The sequence below is a fragment of the Alligator sinensis genome, unplaced genomic scaffold (genome assembly GCF_000455745.1).
Source record: "Alligator sinensis unplaced genomic scaffold, ASM45574v1 scaffold313_1, whole genome shotgun sequence".
NCBI lineage: Eukaryota > Metazoa > Chordata > Crocodylia > Alligatoridae > Alligator > Alligator sinensis.
Genome location: NW_005841939.1, coordinates 2,953,183 through 2,959,869, shown reverse-complemented (window position 1 = coordinate 2,959,869; position 6,687 = coordinate 2,953,183).

Sequence of the window (6,687 nt, the reverse complement as noted above, 5' to 3'; positions counted from 1 at the left end):
CCCCCCACCCCCCCAGCCCTTCCACAGGTGCCCCACCCGGGCCAGCTCTGGCCCTTTAAGAACCCCCCACAAAAAACAAGAAAAGCCCTGGGACTCACTGCTCTTAAGGTGGCCTTGGCTTTGGGGGGCTGTGGAAGAGCCCCCCCAACATGGCATGGAGCAATGGGAGGCAGTGGGTCTGGGGTTTTTTTTTATTTTATTTTCTTCTTAAAGGGCCAGAGCTGGCCTGGGTGGGGCACCTGTGGGGGGGCTGGGGGACCAAGGGGAGGTTGGGGGGCTTGTGCAGAGCCCCCCATGCAGCATGGGTCAGTGGGGGGCAGCAGGGATTGACCCCTGCTCAGCAGCACCCAGGGAGCTGGGGCTTTTTTATCCAAGTGCTGGGAGCTGGGGCAGGCAGGGCAGGCATTGCTGGGCTAGGAGAGTGGGCAGGGGATGGGCCTGGCTGATTCAGAGATTTGGCCTCATCGAATCGGGACAGTGATTCGAATCACCAAATTGAATCGCTGTCCCCCAAATCGGCCGAATCCAAAGCGAATACTAGCCACTTTGCACAGGCCTAATATGTATCTCTAACAGCTACTGTTTTTAACATCCTTCTGGTAGTTAGAAAGTAAAATGTTTTGTAATAGTTTCATAGTAAAATGTTTCATAATAATATCCTGCTATTATGACACAATCAATTGGCTTTCTCCCAAATATAGAATAGGAATTTTTATTGAATTTTAGCTTCTCCTTTTAATAAAGGGAGAGAACAAAAGGAGTTCTAAAGAGAAAACTGTCAGTAAAATAAATGAAAGCAATTGGAACAGGAGACATAAATTAAAATCACCCACAAGAGATCTCAAGTGCCAGCAGAAGTCGTTCTGAGGAGATGTGTTCATATATTCACTAAGTATGCCTCAGATCAGAAATGTCCTGTATGACATCTGCTACTTAGATTTTTTAATTGGTTAACTTTCTTTTTTGACATAACAGTTTTGATGCTGTGGTCCTGATGGATCCATTGGTAATGGATCCATTGATGACACCCCCAAAATAAAAAGCTAGGGAAAACACACAATGAAATGTTGAGGAAGAGGTTTCACCTGAGGAAGTAATAGCACTCAAGGCATATACCATCTAAAATGTTTCACAGATTCTGCCTGCCATAGGATGGATAGGCAGCAAAGGAGGACAAGAAATACTTAAGCCATTTCCCTATCCTCATAGCCCTATGAAGAAATTGCTAACACATTCCCAATGAGTCTAGGAAAAGAGGTGTGAAGGAGCCATGCTTTATGGTATATCTGAGAGGGGTCTCCCACCTGCACCGGATGACAGAATGTCTAATCATTTCATCAAAAGAACAGCAGCTCCATCTCTGCAGTGGTCTGCTGATGCTCAGGTATGCTTAGTATGTTCCAGGAGATCATGCCTTAAGGATGTGCTTGAATTCAGAGGATTCTGGACTAGTAGCATGAAAGCTGCCAGAACAACAAAATCACCACACGCAGTAACAGGGAATGTCTGGCTAAGGCAGGGGTGGGCAAAATGCGGCCCAGGGGCCGGATGCTGCCCACCAGGCCATTCTATCTGGCCTGCGGGGCCCCTAAAAAATTAGAAAATTAATATTGATCTGCCCCTGGCTACCTGTCATGCAGCCCTCGATGGCTTGCCAAAACTCAGTAAGTGGCCTTCTGCCCAAAATAATTGCCTGCCCCTGGGCTAAGGGCTTCTCTACACAGGGATACCGACTAGTAGTAAGTATAATGAGCACAGGAGTTTTGTGCCTGAAAGATTGTATAACAGGGGTGGGCAATTATTTCAGGTGGAGGGCAGCTTACCCAGTTTTGGCAGATAAGTCTTGGGATCAGTGTCCCAGGGCCAGCACCAGTGGGACCCAAAGCGGGGCACAGGCTGGCAGGGGTCTGTGGACCTGGTCTGGGCTGCACCAGCAGTGAGAGGGGGGAGCTGGCCCGGCTCCATAGAGCCCCTGCCAGCTAGGACCCCGTACTTCTGCCACCCTGCTCTGGGCCCCACTGGCACTGGCCCTGGGACACCAGTGCAGGCCCCATGCTCCCACTGGCTCCCTGCCCACTCACTCCCAGTGCCCTCCAGCCCCACAGTACAGGCTGGGGGCAGCACACAGCCCCAACCCCCCGCTTGCCAGCAGGGAAGAAGCTGGTACTGAGCGTGGGGAAAAGCGGCCCCTCCCCCGCCCCACGGCTGGTACTCCCTGCTGCAGCTGCTCACAGCCCATGCAGGGCTGTCTGGAGCAGGCACAGGCAACCCCATGTGGGCTGCAAGCGGCTACAGCTCGGGGCACCGGGCACGGGGCGAGCGAGGGGGCGATTTTCCCTGCGCTCAGCACCAGCTTGTAACCCGGCCCTGCTGCCAGCCTGGGCTCTGTGCTGGTTCCGGGCTTGCCCATTGGGGCTGTGCTCAGAGGCAGCAGCTGCAGTCCCCCCACTTGCTGCACTGGGCAGTGCTGCTGCCTGCCCGGAGCTCGTGCGCTGGGCAGCCCACAGGCGGTGGGGGCAAACACTGCCTGGTGTGGTAAGTGGAGGGGGCTGCAGCTGCTGTTGCCACGCGCAGCCCTGATAGGCAAGCCTGGAGCCGGAGCAGGGCCCAAGCTGGCAGTGCTGGCACTTCTGCCGGCACTTCCAGTTTCGCAGCTGGCATTTCCATGGGGTGCACGGCCAGTCTCAGGGGGTAAACGTGCATCCATGTGCACCCCTATGTGTCACCAATGTTCACGGAGATGCATCTTTGGTAAAGTCTAACTTTAGTCAGAGCATATAAATATTCTAGAGGTTTCTTGGGAGTGTGGATCTAGTTGTTTGTTTGTTTTGTTGGTTGTTTTTGTTAACATTTTTGTGCTTTACAACTAAAGGATTTTGGTTGGTTGATTAATTTGGGTCAAATCCTTACGACACTGAATTAAAGAACAAAACTTCCTTGCTTCAGTTAAATCACAATCTGTTGAGCTTTGTTCTGTTCTTTTCCTGATCAAAAGCCAAATTACCATTTGATCCACTTTCAAGATTCAGAAGAAATGCTGTGGCAGCAGAAGAGACAAGCCTGAACAGTGGTATCACTAATCTATTTCCCTGAGATGGGAAGGCTAAGATAAATCTATGCTTCACTCTCTGCCCAGTAGAAGTGTGGGCGAAAAACCTGCTGGTCTAGGTTTGATGGCAGAAAATAATGATAGGTTTTCCTTGGGGCAGGGGAGATGAATCTGAAGCCCAGTTCTGGTCTGTCACTGCAAGAAGTGTTGATTTTAAGGCTCTTTAAACTTGAAGAGAGGAAAAAATTGGCTTGTCTTGATTTTTAAACTTGTTAGCAGCTATAACTTGTGCAACTGCATAATGCAGTATTTCCAGAAAGTGTGTGAAATGACAGAATTTTTTTAATGACGCATCAGAGTGGGAAACTTGTCAAAGTCTGTATAAACCAGCTTACACAAACCCTTTTAAATCAGAATGCTGCAGAGAATTATAAATATTGTTTGAGGGTCTTCTCTTTCAGTATGAACTAACTTGGCTCTCCTGAAAGAGTCAGGATGAGGCCCATAGCCACTGTAACTTCTGTATAAGATTGCCTTGCTGTGGATACTACCAATGTTGTTTTTGGACCACTGCCAGTCATACACTATTTGATTCATTCCAAACAAAATTGAAGCAAAGATGTAAATGAATAAGTCAAGCAAGTGCAGTAGTACAGTCATCCTCCTACTCTTCATATAGTTTTAACTCCAGGAGCTGAGATTTGTTGTTCTGAGGTAGCAGATTCATTGAAGCCTGGAAATACATTATTGCTTTCCTAACCTCTGCTTGTTCCTAATGTACATGATAACTTTACTGAAGTGTAGAAGCCTGTTTAGTTCCCTTCAAAACATTAAAATCCCTACATTTCAATATTCCTGGTTAGGTTTTATGAAGCCATTAGTTGTGCTTGTGCCAACAAGATATCTTTTTGGATTTAAAGAACAAAGGCACTTATTCTGTTATATACACATTCCAGGACACTTTAATTATTGACCAAGTATGTAAATTATTGATGGCTTTCAAACCTATCAGTGTAAGAGTGCTGGAAAGTGTTACGCTGATTTGCTAGGGAGATGGGGTCAGGACTTTTGTAAAATGTAATGATTCATTCCTGACTTGAATGCCATTATTCTGTTGAAATGCATGAACAATGCATTAAGCACAGACCAAGGTATAAGCCCTTGCCATCCTTTCCAAATATTAAGTGAAGGATGAAGAACATTTACATAAATGTGGATTAATTTTCATCTGGATGGCAGTAAATAAAAAAAATCTGACAAGCTGTTTGATGATGGGCTGTGGGTTTAGAGATGCAGAGTAGGGGTTTGCAAAACAGGCTGTATTCAATTCAGATCCAGATTCGGCCCAAATTGGGGACAGTGATTAGATTCGTTGATTCAGATCACTGTCCCCAATTTGATTTGGCTGAATCCGAATCTGAAGATTCAATGGTGGTTTGGGGAATCGGCGATTTGGCCATAGACACAGCTTTAAATGTTTTTTCTACATACTTCGAGGCACCAGGAGCAGCTCATGAATGCTGCAATGCTGGGGCAGATGGAGCATCCTACAGGAGTGTGGGGAGGAGTACAGGAGTGCCAGGAGTATTTCTGGTCCACTTCTGGGTCTGCTGGAGAGTGCACTGGGGGGCTCCCCCATACCTCCCTGGCTCAGGATGGGCTGTGGGGGGGCCCTGGGTGTCCCCCCAGACCCAGGAGGCACCAGCTGTCGAGCAAGGAGGGTTCAGGGGAGCCCCCACTTGCTCCCCAGTGAACCCAGAAGAGGGCCAGAAGTGCTTCTGGTCCACTTCTGGGTCTGCTGCCAAGTGTGCTGGGGAGCCCCCTCGTGCTCTCATGGGACTCTCCATCCGCCCCAGCATCACAGCATTCAGGAGCTTCCTGGTACCTCGAGAAATGTAGAAAGAACATTTAAAGCTGTGTCTATGTCTGAATCGCCGAATCTCTCCAAATCGATTTGGAGGGTTCTAATTTGATTCAGAGAGATTAAAGTGTCTCCTGATTCAATTCAGATTCAGAGATTCGGCCGCTGAATCGGGCTGAATCTCTGTCTAATCGAATCGGGGACCAAAGCTTTGCACAGCCCTAATGCAGTGCCGCCACTTTAACATTGCAAGTGAGGAAAGAGAATTTTTCAGTTACAGATCATGAAACCTGGCTTCCCTGCTGATGAGAACTGAACTGTGCATATACTTGAGTCTTGTAGCACACCATGAGCAAATATATTTCTGAGAACAAACAGTCTGAATGTCACACTACCATTTTAGAAAACAAGCACAACATTTTAACTATGCTACATGTTGGTCTAATATTGCTTTCTTGCATTGTTCCCTCATGTGTAAGAGGTTGGATTGCCAGACAACAAAAGACACTATCTGGGTGAGAATTCACAGTGGAGGATCTTTGAGATGCATTGGACTTGCCTCCTGTAAGGAGGTTTTTGTACATTTTGTTTCGCTCCTCCCTCCCCCTCCACACACACAATAATAACATCTAAATTATCTAAAGTGATGGTGCACATTGTTCCTTATTTGGTTTTATTTTCCAGATGTACGAAAAAAAAGTTAGTTAACAAATCCAAATAATGAGATGTGGCTGGATCCAGTTAAAAAAAAATCAACTTTAAACATGCTCCCAAATCCATATTAATTAGATTTACTGGCAAAGGGAACCTCCAATAGTCAGTTAGAATCCTTGGAGCAAACAAACACCATTTTTGGATGCTGGAGTGGGAATTCATCCACTCTTTTGATAGCTTTCCTTTTCTTCAGGGGCTGTGACTCAGCTCTTGCAAGCAAATCCAGGAGTATTTCTGACTGAGCAATCGCAGGTTTTGGGGGGGTTAAAATGGATACCTACAAGAAAGCACAAAATAGACCTAATATTGAGCATGAGAAGGCCTTCCTTTAGTGGGGGTCAGGAAGTTTTCTGTTTGTTGGGTCCAATCAAAGGATACAGTCACCTGGACCTTGAGATTTTAATAGTAGGGAGACATGTCACTTGCAAACACACTGTTTGAGTTTCCTTTTAATAGTTCAGAAGTTTCTTCCTGTAGAAAAGTTGCCTTGGAACTGGACTGTACAGAAATTCCTCTAGCTCTATGGCTGGAGCACTGCTCTGGGTCAGCTGGAAGGCATAGGTGGCAAGAGGAAGCCAAACGGGCACGAAGCTGGGCTTAGAGGCTTCCTGAAACCTGAATCCCAGCCCTACCACCCTTTAAATCACTGCCCCCACTGCTCAGCTGAGCAATTTAACCTTGGCTGTTCCTGGATGCTTTTGTTCTTGGAGCAGCCATTTTTGCTCCAGAAGAAAAAAGGTTGAGCATCTACACAATTTTTTCTGTGGGAGAATGGTTCTCTCAGTAGAAACTGAACACATCTGCATGTGGCTCAAGTTTTATGGTTCACAGTAAAATGGCAAATATTGGCTTAGGAAAGGGAAGTCAATAACTGCAATAAAACTTGCAGGGTGCATCCAGACAAGCATGACGAATAGGTCCAAGGAGGTGATACTTTCCCTCTATCAGGCGCTGGTCAGACCGCAGTTGGAGTACTGCGTGCAATTCTGGGCGCCGCAATTCAAGAGGGATGCGGATAACCTGGAGAGGGTCCAGAGAAGGGCCACTCGTATGGTTAAGGGCC